This window comes from Ambystoma mexicanum, chromosome 9 (assembly GCF_040938575.1).
Source record: "Ambystoma mexicanum isolate Mex_15411 chromosome 9, UKY_AmexF1_1, whole genome shotgun sequence".
NCBI classification, from domain to species: domain Eukaryota; kingdom Metazoa; phylum Chordata; class Amphibia; order Caudata; family Ambystomatidae; genus Ambystoma; species Ambystoma mexicanum.
The window spans coordinates 1013378454-1013400665 of NC_090931.1; the positions used below are offsets into that span (position 1 = coordinate 1013378454).

The 22212-nt window shown below is 43.5% G+C and overlaps 1 protein-coding gene across 3 annotated transcripts in view; it reads right to left on the reverse strand.

Annotated features, from left to right (window-relative positions):
- XIRP2 (xin actin binding repeat containing 2) overlaps positions 1-22212 on the reverse strand; it is a 1616993-nt gene that overhangs the window by 262980 nt on the left and 1331801 nt on the right. The gene's annotated exons all lie outside the window — the stretch shown is intronic.

Genomic DNA, 22212 nt, shown 5'->3' on the forward strand with positions numbered 1-22212 from the left:
GTTACAGTTCCCCTCCCTTTAGAAGGAGGGCTTTGCTCCTGCCATCTCTGATTTCTATCCACAAAACTTCTTGGCTGCTGGCATTGTGGTTTACAAAATTCTCCCAAGGGTTTTGTGTTCTGGGATTGTTATGTTCAAATTGCGATGGTGTGACTCTGTCAGCTTTCTTTGGCTTTACCAATATGTGTTACAATGTCCCTTTATTGGCTCTCTCTCTTTAGGAAATGTGTGTTCCCTTTGCTTTACTATTGCCCCTCTTTGCCTTTGGCAATGCTGGTTACACTAGTCTCCTATTTGACATCTTTTAAGGGGAGAATTGCACCCAGTTTGCTTTAATTCAAATGTTCGGTATTCAAAATGTTCATTATTACCTCTTTGTCTCCATCCGAGTGCCCCAGGGTCACCTGTATCAGAACAACTCACTGGTATGCCCTGGCATCTCCTTCCGACTTGCCAGAACTTCTTCTTAATTTGTCGGGACCTCCTCAGCATTTCACAGCTCCTGCTAGTCTGCCGCCACTCAAGTTGACCATCAATTGAACTTTCACAGTGAAAACCCACCACTGGAGCATGTCACAGAGAGCTTCTCTCTCCTTCGGGGTAGCTGGCTTCAATACCCCTTCCCCCTGCACGTCTACTGCATAAAACAGGAGTCCTGCTCTCTGGCACATTTTCTGCAATGTCTCACTGTCAGCACAGTGGCAACTCCAGCTTCTGCTTCTCCCTACTGCGCCTCTTTGGCCTGCACCTGATAGGCCTTTAAATGATTAAAGGACCCGCTAAGGAGTGGGTCATTAGAACAAATAGACCACTCATCATCGATTAGTAACTCTGGACCCCTCTTCCTCATCTCAGTACTAAGAGCATTATGGGACTTGAAGTCCATAAGGTTCTTAATTGTTTTAAGACAAAAAATTAATTTTACAATAAGCCATTAAGACTATATGATCATTCGGGAAATTGTTCAGAGGGTTATGCCACTCCTCTTGACCCGAGTCTCCTTGCATGTGTGATCCTCGCACATAATACCAACCCCCAGGGTAAGGATCATGAAGCAACTGCCTTTCCCTGGCCACATCAGAAGAGGTCCAGGTGAAGGGTTTTGGGAAAATCACCTCAGATTTCTCACAGTAGGTAGCTGTGCGAATGGGTATGGTTAGTGGTTTCAGCACAGTTGTTGGACCACCCACTGAAGTTCATGCCACCACAGCCAATGCAGGGATGTCATTTAGGGGTCGCCAGAGGTCGCAACTGCGACCTCTGAAGTCTCCCTTGCAACCTCTGTGATCTGCATTGCGACCTCTATAAAAAAATTGTTGTTTTTTGTGTAATGCAAGCTCATGGGCTGTGGCCAGCACCATGTGGCACTTTAGTTCAGGTGTAGCTGGCTTTTTTGTTCAGGCCCCTGAATAAAAATAAGAAAAATAAGAACAGGAGTGCCACAAGTCTAACACTTTCAGCACTGACCCCAACTAAGAAAGAATAAGAATACCAAATAATGTCTCTTTCTGGAATTCTATAAAATAATTGGTAGACTCATTAAAGGTTTATTTCAGGCACACTTCAGGGGGTGAGTCACTGATTAGTCTGTTCTTAAACGCCTCAACTCAGCCTTTCATCCTTCTGAGGCCAATAAATGAATACCAACACAGGTTGTGTGATATTGAGTGTATATTTTTTCTATATAAAGCGCTTAAGCGTACGTGCTATATAACACCATTATCATTTGGTCATGGACGTCTGCTTGCATTCACAGTAATTTGTTAATATGGGCCTATACACACTGATCTTAACGATACATATGGCGATTAATTTTTGTATGAAATGTACATCACATTATAGTGATATCGTAACCATATTTTTCCCGGTGTACAATGCTATGTGATGCCACTTCCCGTTTTTGTCAACGGGTGAAAGGTCATGTTCCATCGCTTCCCGCGATATCACTTTGGGGTGGGGTCAAATGACATCACTTGCTGTGATGTCATCATGGGGTCAAGGGTTGTGTGTTGTCACTTCCGCTACCCCTGGCATTTCGGTGAAATGAAGTCCCTGCCCCAATCTCTGTTCTTCTGTAGGGCCGACTCTTGGCCAACTGGTATGATGCTTCTCTGTGTCTTATGAACAATCTGCTCCTGTTAAACTGGGGTGTTCAGCCACTCCTTCTCTGGTTTGGCTTGCCTCTCACCCACCGGCCACCAGATTTCAGTTGTATAGACTTGGCATTCTGCCTCTCACCCACCGGCCACCAGCTTTCAGTTGTATAGACTTGGCATTCTGACTCCATGCCGGACGGCTATTCACTACTTCGTTTCTGCTTTCTCAATGCAAACCTAGTCAGTCTAGGAGATATCCTTGTGCGTTCCCTTTAACCACGCCCTCCACAAGTTTATCGGGCCTGGCTTCAGATGTTCTATTGGATTCAATGTTTCTCTGGTTCTTTCTTCCTCTCTCCTCCTCAACTGCTCTCTCTGGTTCTTTCTCTAGTACTTTCTATGGTATCCTTCCCGGTACCCTTTCACTTTCATTTGTTTCTGAAGCCCTGATATAGTAGCATTTGCCCTGATATAACGCCCATTCCATTGACTACAGCTGTTCTTATGTTTTTCCTACTCGCTTGTAGTGTTCTCAGGAACATCTTCATTTCAGTACCAAAACCATCATTGTAGTCAGATGTTTCACAATACTACACAGATTTAGACATTCATTTAGACCCATAAGGTTCAGGTCCTAACATCAGCCAACCGTGTTGGCATTTAAAGAGGCTGTGCCTCCCAATTGCATCCTTTTCACTAGGAGAGGGGATCCTCTCGCATATTACCACCCCTATGGGGATTATTGGTTACTGGCCTCTCTAGACACATGGAAAGGTGTTCTCCCCTGAGGAGAAGTGATGCCATCTGAAGGATTGTCACACAATAGATCTATCCATGTCTAAAAGCAGTATCGCAAAGCAGGTCGCGTGAGGTATCATGTGACTCAAGGACATCTTTATTCTTCCACCGGCCTCCCACCCAGCTGTTGATCTCTTCGACCGTGGTCTGCTCCTGCAGATACAGGATGCCTCCCCAAGTTACCCCACTAACATGGCCTCGCCGCTCCTGACACTCTCCACCACCCTTACATGGATGGCCCTGCTGTAGCCTCCTCTATAATGAGGCAGCTCACGCCATGTGATCTCGTAACCCATTGACTTCTTGGATATTCCACCAGCCTCCCAGCCGGCTATTGGTCTACAGACTGTGGTCAGCTCCTGCACCCACAGATACACAGTGCTACCCAAGGTGCCCCAACCACCATGGACTCACAGCTCCTGCACTCTTATCTGCTCCATGCCACGTCACCTCCTCTGCAACGAGGCGAGTCACATGACACTCTGCTGCCCATATCTCTATCCCTCCCTGGTTGTCCCATATAACGGCATTGTGTATCTCTTGTTTCCATCTGACAATGTGCCTTCTACTCCTCCTCAAATCAAATGTTTCCTCTTTCTTTTTGTTTTTCTCTATTTCACTATTTTTTTTTCCTATTCCTACTAGAATCTCTACAAGGCCTTTTCCTCCTATTTACAAACACATCTAACGTATCACGCATTTCTGAGGCCCCCCCTCCTAATTAACCTTGACCTACTGAATGCTTGCTCTGTCTGCAATAACTCGCACTCTATTCTTTACCTCTTTTTTTGCTTTTTGTACTCAAAAGAAGCTCGCCCCTGTTCTGGTAGGATTGGCAGCAGCAAGAGAAAATCATTGAATAAACATTTTTGGTTAAATCACAAATGAAAAAGGTGTAGTAGCATAAGCTTAGCTATCATTCCTGCGAAATATAAAGTTAACATATGCTTCAAAAACAGATTCAGATTAAGAAGTAAAATAAACAGTGGATGTTTGTTTTTTCTGCTGGTAGGACCCTGGTTTTTGTATTGTTCTCTTTTTCTCTTCAACTTTCAGTTTCTTGGTCTGTCCGAAACCTGGATTGCTTCACAAAACACCATCACTCTTACTTCTTTTCTTACCTCCTCTACTCATGTTTCCCCACACTATATGCTTCTGGCTGGACCCGTGCCTCCTCTCCCCCTGACACTCCCCAATTATCTTCCTTTAAGTATAATCTAGCTTCTTTTTCCAAACCTCTCCCAATGATTTGTCCTGTTTTCTATGGACTCTCCTGATCATTTCTAACTCCTACAATGGTCTTCATTCTTTCTCCTTAGTGACTTTAATCTTCCTCTTTTTGCTACCTACTCTGTATCCTCTTATTTCACTTATAAATTATAAGATTCCCTCCACACCTCACATTTCTGGCTAGTACCTCAACCGTGACTTCTCCTGGTTTCCTTCCAATACCACCATTGCTACCTAGCATATTAATTCCTCTGATGTGTTCATCTTTCCCTCTGCCCAGCTCATCCCTTGTATGCTGTTCTTCCACATACCCCATACACTTTTTCTGTCATGACCTGCATTCATTAGATCTCCCTTCCTTCTTACCTTCTTTTCACTCCTCCCGTTCATCCCGTAGCACATTCTCCTGCCTCTCCTAGTGCCACAGCAACTTCTCATAACTATGTCCTCACTGCTGATTCCCTTTTACCTTTATAAGGTGTTTCTCCCTATGATTGTATTATTTTCTGTGGGAGACCTGGGTCTAGGAGTAGAACACCTTACTGCCCACATGTGCAAAGAAAATGGGTAGCCCAAAGGGGTGGAGAGGTGGTTGCAATGTGGGAGAGACCTAGTGAGGGCTCTCAGTGGGTTTGCCCTTGAGGACGGACCCAGCTCTGGTACATTTGTCCAAATAAACAGAGACAGTCTTATTCTTTTTTCAGCGTGATCCGCTTTCGTTCTTATGTAATGACTTATGATAAAGCAATAATACATACAATGAATCACTATAACACCACTAGGCTCCTAACAGAGCTGCTCCCTGCTAGTATAAGAAAGAAATCATTCTTTACAGTCATTTACTCGGTTTACATAGTATTGGCTACACATTGGTTAAATAAATAATAACATGGATCCATGAGGCTCATCTGAGGTCATGCAGAGTCTGTTGAGGTTCATAACTAATCTAGTCTGCCATGAGGAAGTTCCTGAGGAGGCTTTGAAAAGTAATTAATCATTCCCGTCTGAGGAAATTCCTGAGGATAAACGCTTTCACTGTTGATAAATAATCATTTCTGGCAGAGGGATTACCTGAGAATAAGCGCGTTATTATTTGATAAATAAATAACCATTTCTGTCACGGGGGTTTCCTGACAACAAACACTTTCACACCTTGCTCCCTCACAGAGCAGGCCAAGTGCCAATCTTCCCCAGGATAAATAACTGCCCCCAGAGCGGTGGCAAGAGAGAGGCAGAATGATACTACTCACGACCCAACAGGTTGACGCAGGCTCCAGGAGATGGGTGGGACACTGGCCCCTCAACAGTGGACCAACTGCTACAGGGCACCAATTAACCTTTACAGGCAGTGTACCTGGGGTCATTCAACCCCCCTTTTTCACCACATGAATTACCTCAGCACCCACACCAACTGCGCAACTGTAAGAAACATGACTCCACAGAGTCACAAGCTAGGAGCAGCAAATATTACCTCAAGTACGCTCATCCAAAATTGCCCTTGTGATAACTTGGGTTGGCACACGCAGGGCACGGTATCCCCGTTTCACTTCTTCCCTCTCCTACCTGACTGAACTATGCAGCGCTGTACCTGACCCCGCTCTCCCTCTCTCTTATAAGCGGTTGCAGGCCAGAGGCAGAACCCGCCAAGTGCTCCTTAGATCTCAACTCGGATTCACTCTCTCAACCCCAGATGGGGGAGAGAGAACTGCACGCCCCCGATAAGCTGTTGTTCCCATGAGGAGTTACCATTAGCACTCGCCAGAAGGGGGGCTTGTGCAACTCCTGAGGTGAAATTACCTCATGGGCGGCCCCACTCCCCCTTGCTGGTGGTGCCTACCATCTCTGGGTCTCAAATATGCGCACCCACAACACACGCTGTCCGAATGAACGGACAAGAAGGAAGGATTATAAACAAACACGCCTGCCAACAGAACGGGACACACAGCCCATGTATACTGAAACCCTACAGGAGATGTGGGTTTACACTTCCAAGCCCTTACTCCCTCCCTCAAACCCCCACAACCCTGGCTTACTCTCGTCCTCACTTCCCTTCTTACAACTCTTCAAAGAGCCAAGTGGCAGTGTAAGAAATCAGTTTCCTTCTGACCTCATTACGCCTTCTTCTCTCCATTCATCACATGATCTTATCCTTACTAGCCTCTAAGAAGCACTACATTTGGGATGTTTCCTTTCTCACCACCACCGTTGTCTTTTCAAACTTCTACAAAACATTGTTTCTCTATGCCTTCCTGACCACTCCCTCTTCTGTCTCTTCTTCTATCCCTGATAGCTATTTTATCTCTAAGGTCACTTCTCTCTGCTCTTCTTTTTCTCTACCCCCCTTTTCCTTACCTCTTCTTCCCTCTCTCACATACACATCTTTCTCTCCACCTACTGACCTCCACACTACTGCCCTTTTAACCCATACACATACTACTGCCTCACCTCTCTGCCTTCTTTCATCTTCCCTTATCTTTCTGGTCTATCCCCTAGTTATTTATTATTTTACCTGTCTCATTAATGCCTTTTTTTCCAGCTCTTGTTTCACATCCTCCTTCAAACATGTCATTTTTATATCGATATTAAATGAAATAAAACACTATGGAGCCCTCTCCGCCCGCTAGTTTCTTCTAACATTTCTCTCCAAACTTCTGAAGCATGCTGCCAACTCTCATCTTTATTGCTATCTAAATCTTCACTTACTTCTTGCTCCCCCTCAGTCTGATGTTTTCTCCACCCAAGCCACTGAAACTGCCCTTGGTCAATACCGCTCTATCTGTCCATCACTCCAAACTCTCTTCTGTTCTTATTTTCCTACATCTCTCAGTGGCCCCTGAAACTATGGAGCCCTCTGTCCTAAACTCCTCTCTTACTTCTCTTGAGTTCTCTGGCCCTATTCTTACATGGTTCCACTCCTATTGCTTAAAGCCTTCCTACTCAGTTTCCTGGTCTGGACAAACGTCTTCCTCATGCACACTTCTCAATGGCATTCCACAAGGCTCTGTACTTGGCCGCCAGCTTTTTTTAATCTCGATAATATTTCTCTCTATCTGCTTTTTTTAATCTTCCTACAAATTATCTTACCATTTATATGCAAACGATACACACATTTTCTTTTCTTCTCATTTACTGACTCACTACACTGTCTCCAACTCTATCTCTGCCATACAAATCATTTCCTGCACCTTTAAAGCCATACAACCGAAATCCTATTCTTCCCTGCCAACACTGTACCCCCATTCCCCTCCCTCTTTGTCATTTCTCTCTCTTCCCTCCATATTTCTACATCTGTTCCCAAGTGAGAAGTTATTTTTGTCTCTTCCCATCTCTCAAACAATGTTCATTCCTTTCATTTTTATCTGTTCAACATTCATTGTGTTTGGATTTTTCTATTTTCATACCACAAAGCTTTTCGCCTCTCTTATATTCTCTCGTACTGACTACTGCGTTGCCCTCCTCATCCGTCTTCCTGTCGCCCATCTTGCTCCTCTTCATTCTGTCTAGACTCTGCCACTCATTCTCACTGTTCGCCGATACCTCTATCACTTCCTCCTAAATATCTATTTCACTATTACCTTTTGATGAACAGATCATTTTGTATTTTCTATCGTCTGCAAATGGTTCCATGGTATCACTCCACTCTACTTTGTATCCCTTTTTTCTTTATATTCCCCCTTCTCACTTTCTTCATTCCCAAAACCAATTCCAACTTATTGTTTCCAGAGCCCGCTGTGCTTCATCCTGTTTTTGCTTTTGTTCCCCTCCTCACTCCCAACCAGTGCAACGCCTTCCCCCTCTCCATTTGTTCACCCCCCTCTCCTTGCATTATTCAAATTCAGCTTAAAGCACATCTGCTCTCATATCTTTCATATAACTGATATCTTCTCTCTCTTCTTTCTCTGTTTCTCTCCCTTCTTTCACTGTTTTCCATTCCTGTCTTGATTATCTTGTTATCAGCATCTCCATTATCGTGCCATTTGTATTATGTTCAGTGCTTTGGCGAAAGTGCTAAATACATCCAAATAAATCCAAATACAAATGGGATTAATGAATCACATGTAGCTATTAATGTTCACCCTTAAATCAGGTAATCATGCAGTGCAGTTTTCAGATACACAAGCATCTCTAGAGAGGGTTGTATTTAAGTTTTATTTACAACTAAACTCTGTGGTCCGGAAGGGTCTGCTACAAGTGTAAAGTTACATTCCGTTTTTGCACCAATGCCAATTAATATCCATTAAAACCCATTGCATATAGGTCCCGTGGACTAGAAACACAGCTTCTGGCCTCATTGGATATTAGGAGAACTGCATTCTGGGTCAAAGACCAGGGACTTTGCCTAGACTTAAGAAGCTACAATCTAACAGCAAGATTGTCTAAACAAGAACCACATTGCTATTTGTGAGTGCATGTTTAGTAAGAAGTCTCACAAAGGAGATCAATGAAAATGCGCCTTTAGGACAAAAGGATTTGAGGCGAATGGTTATAAAGTGTCCATTATTCTCATTCAGAGGCTCTCGACATTTAAACAACTTTAGCCACAAGATCTGAGTATTTGTTTTATATTTAAGTGTGATATAGTTTACAAAAAAGCATACCAACAAAAATGCATAGTACAATTTACAATATCAGGTAGTAATTGAATAGGTTTTAAAAATATAACATAAGATCATAATTAATATAAGAACATAATACTATTTCCTTTAATTCCTGTACTGTCGTCCCAGAATCGGAGGTTATGTGTTCATATTTAAATAAGCGAACACAATTTAAAAACCATTGTGCAATCGAAAGGGGAACTTCATTTCCTGACGATGCATGATGCCAAACATGTTTTGTATTAAGCCAGTCTTCTATGTTTTCCAGATGTGTGCATACAGAACTTCTAAAACCATGTAATCATCCCCCTTGCATGCTGACAGAAAAGGGTCCATGTAAATCCATTGATTCTTGCACTGATTCTCTAAAAAATAAATATCACATAAAAAATAAAAAGTGAAAACATACTATTTCATCAATCAAGGGTTAGTATAGCAAGAAATCTTAAACAAATACATTCATGCAGATGTTCAATTAATTCACGAGCATCTATTGTCAGAGGGCCGAAAATGAAAAGAGGACTGCAGCACTATGCTCCTGTTTCCTTTATAGACCAGGACAGTATTTTCATGCAGGCAGTCTGCTGTTATGGGTTGCTCTTGTAGAGAAACCCTCCTACCGTCCTTTATGTCTCTCTTTTTAGTCTCTCTTAATCTCTGGGGGATTATCAATGTCCATTATCGCCCTCAGTTATTTCTCAAAGGATGTACAGATAGTGTTGTGTCGACGCTCTGTGTTTCAGCCCATTATTCCAAGGATAGCCCCATCCCAAATAAGGTTTCCACGTTATTTCCAGATGGCCTTTGTCAGGACAGAAGTTTTTTCTTCTTACTCTGGTCGTAACTCTTGTAACCCAAATGTCGCACAGATTACCTTGTTCAGTAGGCTTGACAGGGGAGGAGATTTCTTCCTATCTGTTTTCACTTTCAGTGAACTCTTCCTCCATCTTGTTGGTGACTAATAGCGCACTGCATCTATTTCTTAAAAACTGTGCTTCAAAAAGCCAAATGCAGGGATTCACTCTTGCTTAATCACAGGACATCTCATATGTTCTATATCACAGGCAAGGTCGCTAGTGTTCTCCCCACTGGTTATTGCTCAGGCAATGAAGTCGGGTAAGTTGGTCGTGGGTGGACAAGTACTGTTCGAAGAAAGCCAGAAGTCCGCCTTGTTGTCCACTGATAGACCATAGCACACCACTTCTGCCACTTCACATGCTGATATGACTTTCCTGGGATACAGCAGGTGATGAACTAGCTAGCTCATGTGGTGTTCCTTTCACATGGAAATACCACAGGCGGCACAATGAGTCCCTCTGAGTGAGAAACGTTTTCATCATTTTTGAAGGAAAATATTCTCCTAAAAGCTTTAAGAGGGCATGCAAGGTTAATCAAATATATTGCTTCTTTGCTTTTAAAGCATCGCCATATGTGGTTTCAGGTTTTGTGATCAATAATTCAATGAATTGTATGCTGAAATTAGAAAGAAGTAAGCCTGTTGTTGCTGCCGTAGGTACATGTTCCTTCTGACTTTTGAAGGTGTCTTAAGATCATGGCAATTATTCACTTTACACCTTTTCATCCGGAAATAGGCATGGCATACAACAAAATGTCTTCAATTGTTTCTGTTCGGATCCATAATGAGTTTTGGATAAATATGTTATCCCCGATAATGCTACAAATGCCGATTTCCTAGAAATGTAACCAACAAAAAAATAAAAGTCTAGTCTTTTGTTCTGAAAACCTTCTGAGGGACTTCAAAGCCTACATAAGGGGAGGGATTCCACAGGTACACAATGTGATGGTCTAGTGAATGAGCAGCTCCATGCAGCACGTTTCTATCATTATCTCAAAGAAAGAAATCAATGTCTCGCACAATGACAATGCAGTATATGTTTTGGGCTATTTTCTGTTAGTTTACACCTCCTGTCAAGCCACATGCATATTAACCTCATGTTGACCTTGGAGTGTTGCATGTTAACTCAACATGTTTTCATATGTATGTACGGTAGTGAAATTCCATGACACTACCTAGTACTAGTGTTGATTTTAAATAAAAATTAAAACAGAGCCTCTTGCATCAATGGTACTTTTATTTGGCCAGCTCCATATTTTGAAAATATGCAATAGTACCTTAGTGCATGCTAATGGTTTCTCATTAGCATCCTTTACCAATTTCACCCTTTTATTGGTGCAAGTAAAGAGTCATATGCAAGAGTTCCCAGGAATGATTCATCAAGTATTAGTCGTCATTGTTGTTGTGATGTATATAATAGCTGAATAGGAGTAGGCTTAATACACCTTCACACTTCTAGAAAGATTGAATCCTGAGCCCGATACGAACCATTGACCTTAAATGACATCAGAATATTTTATAGTCTGGGCCAGCAGGACTTAGAAGAGTTACAGAATATTTAGATTGCAAACAAGCAAAATGCAAAATAAAAAGACACTAATGATATTGAATGCCAGTCTTCAAGATTGAGCAGGCCCTCTATGATTGAGAGGTGGCAGATATTGAAGATCTAGATATTGTTAGCTACCTCCATCTATCGATTGTGAAATGTATTCTGCGTAGGCCTTTAACAATAAGCAAATTCTTGTATGTATATTGTGAATAACTGCTCTAATTCCTGTCATCTTTATGCACGTTTCTTCCTTACATGTCATTCTCAGGGTGTGTGGTTGTTACCTTCTCTGATACTGCACTTTCTTTTAGTTTATTTGCTGTGAAGAGCCCCTCCTAAGATGTAAACAGCACTGTGGGGCTGGCTCTATGTATTTCTGAGAAAGGGGAGTAAGAGGGAGGAGACACTGGCTGGCTAGGTACTGGGGAAGGCAACTGTGTGCAACTGAGGCGAGAGGACATTCTGGAAAAAAGTGGTGCAATGATAGATTTGTCAAATATGTGCCTGCAGGGAGAAAGAGGCAGGATATATATATTCCCAATGGCTACAGTGATGGTCGCTAAGAATACCACCCACATTCTTACACACACACGGGGTCCAGACAGCATGGGAGGGAGACATACACTGGATTTCAGAAGGACAGGTGACTGTGCATTGTGTACCTTAGACGGGGCAGTGAACGAAATGCCAGTGAAAGGGGTGTTGTCAGGGGAATGCATGTCAGAGATTGTCAAAACACAACAGGATGCTTTCAGGGCATGTGCACCAGAGAAGGACATTGACAGGCCCACATATAAAGAAGATGGTCCGTGTCAGCATGACTGAATAGTGCTTGGGGGAAAGAGCATAGTATGGTGAATTAGAATCAGGGGTGTTGGCTCTAAGAAGGAAGAAGCTAATTCCATCTGAGCGAGAGTGGCCCATGACACCTGACAATGACCTACAGCCACAGCTAATGACATCCATCGAAGATAAGGAGTGGCATGTGGTGCAGGGCCCACAGCTTGAAATGGTGACAATTATCCTACAGAACAGCAAGAAGGAGGGTCAAAGGAAATGTGAGGGACTCCTGACCGATCCGAAAGGGGAGGATGAACAAATGATGCAACATCATAATGCAGAGAAAGAGCAAGACAATGCGTTTCAGTGCCCGAAAGAGATGACCTGGTGGTCCATGACAAAACAAGACTGGCAAAACAAGACATGTGGACATTTGTGTGACTTGTTGGAAGAAAAACCAGAAAGATGAGCAAAAGGAGGAGTGGTTCAAGCAGATGAATGTGAAAGGCACACAATGGGAAGATTGGCTGTTTGTTCTCCGTGGACTACAGAGAGCGGTAAGCAACCATGTATTCACCATGCAAGATGCTATTTGGGAGTAATATGACAAGCACTGACAAGTTGTTGCTGACACTGACTGCAGGTGCACCTAGGGACTGGGAGGTACTAGAGGCGGACTATATACTGTAATGTAAGACAAATATTGACTTTGGCTTGGAGAGTGCACACAAACATGACAAACACATGAAAGGGGTGGTGCTGGATGTTAGAGTGACAGGGATGCTCAGAGCTAGAAAGGGAGGGACATGCAGTTATTACTTTGTTTGTTGTTTTAGATGCACCCTAGATTATGCCTGATGCGGATTGATTGGGGGAGTGTTTATTCAGTGCAATGTAGGAATGAATGGCTTTGCCTTGGTTTGATGGTCATTTTTATTTTTTGCTTCCTTATTGATTATGTATATAACAGAATAGTTGTATTGCACTGTGCTTTACGTAGAGGGAGTGCAAGTGTTTGGACAGCAATTATAGTGGTTCATAGATAGAATGAGAAGAGATGGAAAAAACTGGGCACATGTTACCTTCTCTGACACTGCACACTCTTTTTGTTTATTTGAGGTACATTTAATGGAAAGGGACTGGCCTACAGACTTGCCTAGGAGAGTGGCCTAACAGCTGGACACCCATGCCAAGTGATGTCGCAGAACAGAGCACAGCTGAGTTATGGAATGCTGTGATCCTCAGACTGCCAGGCATGAAGAGCCCCTCCTAAAAAGTACACAGCGATGACGCTGCTGGCACAAATCCCATGGCTGCCTTAGCTTGCCTTGCAGAAAACAGCCTACAGTTTCAAAATGTACTTTCTTCCTCCTGTTCTGCTAAATGACCTGTTTGTTATCATACGTGCATTGTACATGCCAGTGTATGGGTGGAGAATAGATTTAACTACTCCGTTGTACATAAGGATTAGCCAGGCCTGGGAGGGGCAGAGCAGAATGGAGCCCACTGGGGTGTGTTTATATTACAGCCCATTTCTCCATACTTCTGGTCTCCTGTTTATTATTTGCGTCCAAGCGCAGAGTGCCTGCTTTGCCTGAGGTGGCATGGGGGAACTGTATGAGCACTTATCATGGAGAGCAGGACAAGCCTGTAAATACGGTAGCCTAGCCTTCCTCCATCAAAGCCTCATAGTATGATACTTTAGTCTAAGGTTAAAAGGTTTGGGTGAGATGAATAGCTAGACCTGTTCAACTTAGCAATGTCTGCATTGAGGACCAACCCAGAGCAGGCAATTACTTCTTCCAGTTCAGTTGAACGTACGAGCACCAGAGTGCATACAGATACCTTCAGGAATGCCCAAAATGGAGGTTGGCTAAGATGTTGGAGGTTGTAAGGCATATCTTCAAACTCTGTAGTGTCAGCACAGAGCATGGCACAGACAATTTAAACGTGTACATATAACCAAACCTGGCACAGCCTTGTGCAAGCAAGTTTGAACAAATTCAAAAGTTCTATGTAAAGTGAAATGACAAGAAAGAAGAGGAACCCAAGTTGAAATTTAAATGGGACTTCTTATGTACTGTTACTTCAAATGCATAAAAACCTGCTTTAGGTGAAATGCATGCTTTTGTGACATACATGCAAATAATGTTTGTGGGTAAAACACATTTAAAAAGTCCTGTATGAGGATTCCAAACATGATATATATTTTTTTTATTGTAACATAGTTTATTACAAACTTTTATTACAAACTTTTCATTACAGCAAGCCTCTTCGGATTATTGCTTCTTTCTGCCATCATTCTATAATTTTATCTAGGAAATGTATCACTGAGCAGGTCCAAAAGTGCACCGAGCTCCCACTCAAAATGCAGGTACAAAAATCGTCCATGTTGTCAGTTTTAGGCGCAAATTTACTCAAGTGTAGTGATCTTTGGTCTATGAGTGATGGACATTCAGTTAGTAGATGTTTTACTGATTCAGTCTCTAATGAGCAATATCTACATACGTCATCCTTTGCATTTTCAATGTGTCTCAGAACCAACATTTGGTTCGATCTGTATGCATTTATTCGTAATCGAAAGAAGCCATCACGATGGTGTCTTGAGGGGAATGGTTTTAAATAATTAGGCATTTTGTCTAGTTTATTCATTGTAGTTCCAAGGTCTAAGGCGGTGGGTAGCCTTTCATACTTATGGAGATTTTGGATCCATGACCATTTTGTCAGCTTTTTTTTTTTTTCGCAATTTGCGGATATTCCAACAATGTATCCATCGAAATATTAGCTGCTTGCTTAATAACTTTCACCTTTTGGGACCAAGACAAGAGTAAGCCTTCATACGGGTGATTATCAGGAGTTCTAAGTATTTTATATGCTGGTTCAGGATTGGAGATGGACATCTTTCTCAACAGTCCCATCGAGTTACATATCACCACTCTGTATAGACCGTCCAGGGCTAGCTCGTGTCGTATAATGGTCTAGGATATATAATTTGGCAACCTCAAAACAAGCCGGAAAAAAATTCCTTCGAGTTGTGGCCAGATCTTATGATCGATGTTCTATCCTGCTTCCACCCCAAATGTTATTGCAGGTACTACTTTCTGCAAGTAGACCGTGCGTATTGGGATTAACGTGAATTTTCCAAACAAAGTCTGAATTCTGTCTCCTTGCAAGGCAAGTGTTCGGGTACGCTGGTATAGATCTTTCACCCAGCTCCATTCCCCTATTGATGTATTCACAATTATCCCCAGATATCGGATTTCTACAAATTCATTGATCATTTAATTATATATTTGCCACTTAAAGTTGTTGTTTCTCCTGCCTTTGGAGGGGCCGAATTTCATATTTTTAGTTTTTTTCACATTTATCCTTAGGTCATTATCGACCATGTATGTTTGAGAGTGAGAGCGGCAAACTAGAATATCCGCTATGTGAGCCGCCACTGCCAATGGCAGAGCCAATTTGCCCTTTCATTTCTGTCGCCTTGCTGTGCATGTTTTTTTCAATGAAGATGTACCAACATCATTATTTCCCAATACCACCTGCCTTGTAAATTGACTCTGAATGACAAAGTTTGACATGCCAACAGTTGCTTGTCAAAGTAAATTTCAAATTTGCTTGTCAAAGTACATTTTAAATTCAAGGAAAATTGTGTCTAAGGGCAAACGTGACACATTGAGCTCAAGCAGCTCGGTATCAGTCACATCAAAAGGCGATTGAAAGGCTCCGGCATTAACTTCAATCACCTCAGTGCATCAGTGTGTTTTACGGGTACATTTAAAGTTACATCACCTCCATCGCCGGCACATGCAGCTCCTGTAATAACAACCACATTCAGAGTCGTTTTCAACCTCAACTTCAACTGCGAATTCACACGCTGCCGCTGCTGTACCAGACTCTTTCAGTTCCACCAGACATTTTTGTGGCAGCAGGCGTGACGATGCTGAGAGTGCATGCTGAACTTCAGTATTAAATTCAAACGCCGCCACTACAACAACATTCTCTGTCAAGTCCACAATATTTTGTTGCAGCAGGGAACATTGCAATACCAATAATTTGTCCGTTACGGTTTGTTTTAGAGACGGACGCAGACACAAAACTGAGTCTGTCCCTCTAGTCAGTGGAGACAACTCCTCCTCGTGGTGATCACTCGACCAGTCGTACCCCCTCATATCACATGTTAAGCCAGACACTTCCATTGGCATTGTATTATCAAGCGCATGACAGGAGAGAGATGACAGGGCTTGTTTTGACTTCAAATGAGTCAACAGCCCATTGTCCGCCATAGATTTCTTCTTACCTGGTGTCAGCTGCGGACAGCTGCAGACTGAACTCTGCACACGAACTCTGCACATGCTGGACGGCTGCAGACTGAACTCTGCACACGAACTCTGCACATGCTCTGCGCACTCCAGGAGTTTTTAAAGGTAGTTGGGCTTGCTTTTCTTAAAGACACAACAACCAAAGGCACAAAACAAAGTTTGCCACACCGTAGCGGCAGTTCCTCTCACTGGTACTCACTGCTGCAGACTGAACTCTGCACACAAACTACTCTCATGATATTACCAGCAGCAGAGCAAGGAAGATACAAACCTATATCTCTTTGAGGAATTGCCATCTGGCAAGCATGTAAAAGCCTTGGTTGAATTTGTATTAATTCAATAGAATGATGCAAAGGGTGGTCTGCAAACCCCTGCCTTTCCATAAAATGGCATGCCAAAGCATAGTGTACACCTGTGACTTGCTGAATCAGTATCCTGATCTGCGGCATTTGCTCTTCAGTGGCACAGAGCAGGTACTGAGTTCACAAGTGCCCTTTTGACAGCAACAATGCAGCAGAAAGATTGCTGTTAAATCTGTACCCCTTTTCCAAAGCACATAACTATGATGGACTATCATCTCAACTGCAGTTTAAACATAAAGCCATACCTGAGTTGGGGTATGGTGGCTAGTAAGTCACATAATTATTAAAGCCACATCGGATTTGAACCATACACATGTCAGCACTGTAAGCCCAGGTTAGCTGTGGGGCGGTTGTGTATATTCTAGTCATACAGCCTTTCTCTGATCAGCCAGCAGCACAAGAGACTGAAACACTATGGATCTCTTGATCCTTTGTGAGATTGGGTATCATCTCCCTACAACAGGACCACAATCTGAAGGAGCTGTCCCGGGAATCGGATTCAAAGGACATCCCCTAAACAAAAGGACTATCTTCACACCAGGTATTGCATACCAAAAGGCTTTTAATGATGTGTGTGAGAAGGGGGCAGCGGTCGTGTAGCAAAAGGGAGCAAGCATAGTTGAAGGATTCCACCAACTTGCATTTCTCCGTACCTCTCATTCCTTCCGGTCTCCTTCAGTTCCTTTAGCAAAACAACGTTGGGTATGAAGCAAACATGCAAAGACCATTTGTAACAGGGATAGGTATTGGACCACTTAAAGCAGTTTTGCTTTCCTCCATTCCCATGGGAACCTTTGCCTATAAAAGAGGGGGACTCTTTTATAGGCAAACGCTTCTATGATTCATTTTGGACCTTCAAGAAGCATTCATTTGGACTCCTTATGGGAGGAAAGTGCTCTCCAAAGCCCAGCACCAGTGAGGTGAAGATTGAATGTTCCAAGACAGAGGTGAGATCTTCTCCCTAGCCGCCATTTCAGAATGTTGGGAGTGAATGCTCTAAGAGTAAGATCTGCACCTCTGCCAGCTACACTGGTACCCAGGGGCTTACTCTGGTTGAAGGACCCCTGCAGGTGTTTGCCAGCCTTCCCCTGGTTGGGAGAATGGCAACAAAGACACATCTTGTCGCTGAATTCCTGGATTGAGGCTCGCAGCTTCCTGGGATACAGATTAGCAGGGATCCCATGTTCCAATGCCTCAAACTGATCGAATCAAATTCAAGCCATTTTGTCACATTCATAATTAAGAAGACCCATCAGTACTGCCTTTGGCACTCACTCAAACTCTTCAAACCACTATTGCTTCTCATCAAACCAGTGTTCCACTGTACAATGCCAGCATAACACATTGTTGCCTGAGCTCAAACAAGAGTATCTCTGCTGCTATATTCTTCAACCTGCCATGTGTTGAACAGTGCCTACTCAATGGCTATCTTCGCTGCCATCCCAAGCTCAAATGCTGAACTGACGCTGATGCACCGCAACCCATTACCTTCAAACACTGCATCTAACCACAACAGGCCCAAGATCAAATACACCTTGATGCCTGCCCCCATCTGTATCACCATGATTCACAGCATTCAAACATGATTGAATATGCTTGCACAACACCAAGAAGCTGGGTTGCATGCTGTTGAACTGCCAATAACTGAATAAAATACTGTTGGAAGGCCTCACCCTACTCCTCCACCCCCTGATTCACTTGTATGGACCTTAGAGACTGGTTGAGCCCCTTGTGTCATCAAGAAACATACATTTTTAACATTGTGGTGATGCATTGCCTTTTTTCCTGCCTGCTATGTATGTAGAGCCTACGTCCTCCTTTTCAGGGGTGGATTTTTGTTTGTGACTTCTAGTATAGTTTTCATTGCAACTTGTGCTTAATTAAAGTACATATATTCTTATAGAAGCTTTAACTGGACATTCCTTTATTTTGGACTATTGTACTACCCCTCTTAAGAGTAATACACAGAGGGGTTCTGGGAAACTCTCTACCAGCACGAACACAGCCCATTGACTTGTTCTTGCCCCTGGGAGAGTCTCAACCAAGTCTTTAGCTTACTGTTCTTTTCACAGAGAAGACATGTCGCCGTGTATCAGTCTTTGTCCTGCCCAGGGGCAGTCCAGCACCGAAATGCTAGACAATTCTCCTCTGAACAAGAGTACCACAGCAAACCCATCCACGTGTTTCCGCCTATTTGGGCATCATCAGTGAGGTGAAGCTGTGCCTCTCTAAGAGCAGTGAGCAAGGGTTCCACGTCTGGATTCCCTTATAACTAGGGTGAGACCGAAAGGTACTTGTTATGCAAAACAGAGGGGGGTCTGGGAAACTCTCTACAAGCACGAACACAACCCATTGACTTGTTCTTGGGTGGATGGCCCCTGGGAGAGTCTCAACCAAGTCTCTTAAGAGTATAGCCTGTCCTCAGCCAACGTTACCACAAAAGGCAAAGGATGTATATCTCTTGGCTGTGACAGTTTCCCCTTTATGATTGGGATCACTGTTGGTTTGTAGAAGCGTGAGGGCTAAGTAGGATGTTTAGCCACTGCCCGCCCTTGTACTCCTGTGAGGACAGAAGTCATTTGTCATAATCTCCCACTTGAGAGCTGAAGCAGAGGGGTTGGTGAACATTGCTTATAGGTATAAATGAGTTAATTGGTGACAAGCATTGCTAAAGAATTTACTGAGCAATCCACAAAGACATCAAAACAACAGGTGCACACTAGAACAGCATATGAAACTGGAAGAAACAAGGGGGCATATTCTGGTCATTCATTCATAAGAGCATTCATTTGAGGAGAGTGGGCTGCTAGTGTAGACTGATGGACGGAGTAGGGCTACTTAACAGGCAGTAATAGCGCTGTCCAGACTCAAGACACTTGTGCCACTCTGTTCTCTAATGCATTGTACATGGGTACATAATGTGAGGGCGCTCTTAGGGATTCCCAATAGTGACACTGACAATGGAAGAACCTGAGAAGGCAATTTTAGTAAAACTGCTCCCATATGGAAGCAATCTGTGTCAATCAAGAAAGATGCAGGAGATGGGCTCTGTCCCTAGGCCCTTTTCCAGCTCTTGTAAAATATCTTGGCCTTACAATCACAAGTTCCTATTCTTCAGAGGCTCAAGTTAACTCCATTTATAGTGCGGGCTTCCTCAAATTGAAGAAGCTAAAGAAAAATCTGCCGTTTACTGCATTACATGTTCATGCACCAGATACATCAGCCTCGATCAATGGCAGTTGGTTTACTGCAATGTGGCTTTGCTAGCCCAGCCAAGTTACCTGATCGATTGACTGCAGGTGCAGCAAAATTCAGCAGTTCGCCTGGCCAAGAACATCCCTTCCCGACATCATGTCAGCAGCCCAACAAGATCTTCACTGGCTCCCTGTGGCCACTCTCATCAAATACAAATCTTTATGTCCGATTCATCTAGCCTACCACAAGAAAGGCTCTGTTTCTTTACAGGCAGCTTCCTGATGATAGATTCTCCCTTTCTCGTGGGGAGGATGACTCTGGGCGATGCGGAGGGTGTGCACAGGCCGGGGTCGCTGGCAGCTGGTGTCTTTAGATCTTCTGTTGCAATGTAGTGCAGGCTGAGTCTTTCTTTACCTTGGATTTGGATGCACCAACCAAGTTGGAGGGCATGGGATGCTTCTTTTTCTTATATAATCAGGAGGCACTGTGCAACCACTAAGGCCAAACATGTGTTTTTGTTCTTATGTTGTACAGCAGAAGTGCACTACTCCGTCTTCAAGGAGGTTACAGGCTAATGGGTTTAGGACCTTACAGTTCTAAGTTCTTACATCACCCATTTTCTTGTCGCTGAGTTTTTTCATAACTTGCCGAAAAAACGAATCGAAATGTTTATTTTTGAAGTTTTGTGGGGGTTTACCCACAAGCCCCACTCCCCTGTTCACTACCTATTCCCCTCCTCTTATTACACCCTTAACCACACCCCATCACCACCGCCCACCAATATTTTTCATTGAGTTTTTCCAGCCAAATAATCTCTGTTACGTCATATCCTTTGGATAGGCTAGAGAATGACCATCTCATTAGGGTATCTCACTTATTGTGCATATGACCCCAAACTTTATGGGGAGAGGAATGCAGATGTACAATTTTCCTCAGTTTACTTTCACTTTTCCGTTTGTAAGGTGCGGGTGGTGGGGGCACTCTCTGGTCTTCCGCTTTGTGTTGTTTTTTTCTTTGTTTATTTTTAAACAGTGGTGTGCTAGGTAGGAGGCAAGGCAGGTGAGCCGTTGTATCTTTTTTCCTGCCCCGCATGGGAAAGCAGGGAACCGGCAAGATTTACTTTCCTTTGTCCGCTGGGTTCCTCAAGTGGGGCACGCTCTTTCCTTTTTTTTGTACTGGAGCATGAACGATGGGCAATGGCGGCCACAAATTCCAGATCTTCTGCACTGGGGTTACAGTGGCACTGCTGGGCACATGAAGCAGCGGCTGAGGGAAACCTGGGGCACAGAACAGACAGCAACAGGACCTGCATAGGATTCTTCCCATGCCTACATTAACTACGTGGGGAGCAGAGCTCGAAAAAGGCTTTTTTACTTTTACTGGTGGCAGAAGCGGAGCAGCCAGGCAAAGTGGGGACACATTTCTTACGGGGTACAAGAAGATAACTATGGTGGTGATGTCTGGGGCATTCGTGCAATCAGCAGCCATTTTTCTTAAGCACAAGAGCACGGTTGCAGAAGGCAGGACCCAGGGTGCAGATAACATCTTGCAGGGTGGATGGCCTCACACAACTGTGCATAGAAATAGGAGTCTGCAGCACACTTTGGGCACACGGTCCTGTAGTCATGGTGCTCTCTTGACACAGGTAGCATGGGACAACTGGTCCCATTTTTTCTAGGTTCCCTGGCACCAGAGGCATGCAGGGTGCAGCAGCAATAAGAGGTGGCCCTAAGGATGGTCCTCAGGGCAAGACCTTCACCTGTGTTCTTCACCCAGGCCAGCGGCAGGAGATCAGCCCAATGATTTGGGGGGAAATCCTCTCTTTGTCCCACAACAGATGCCCAGGCACCGGCTATGGTTCTGTTTCTTGGTTTCATGTGCAGTATTTAGAGGGCTGGAGCAGCTATGGATGGAGGAAATGGTCTTTTTTTATATAACGTGCAAATATTCAGGACATCAGGGGGCGCTCTTATTGAAATGTGTTTGCTGAAAGGTGCAACAGGTCTAGGACAGGCCTTTTTCAGGAGCTGACAGCAGGGAAATCATTTCACCAAAATGCCAGGGGTAGCGGAAGTGACATCACATGACGCTTGACCTATGACATCACAGGAAGTGATGTCATTTGACCCCCACCCCCAAAGTGCCACCACTGGAAGCGATGAAACACAACCTTTCACCCCTTGACAAAACTAAGTGACATCACATAATATTGTTATTAAGTACACCATGAAAAATATGGTTACGATATCATTGTAATGTGATATACATTTCATACAAGAATGATCACCATGTGCAGCGTTACTATCAGTGTGTATGGGCCTATATTCACAAATTACTGTGAATGCAATCAGACATCCAAGGCAAAAAGATAATGATGTGTTTTATATAGCACTTATGCTTAAGCGTTTTATATAGGACACATA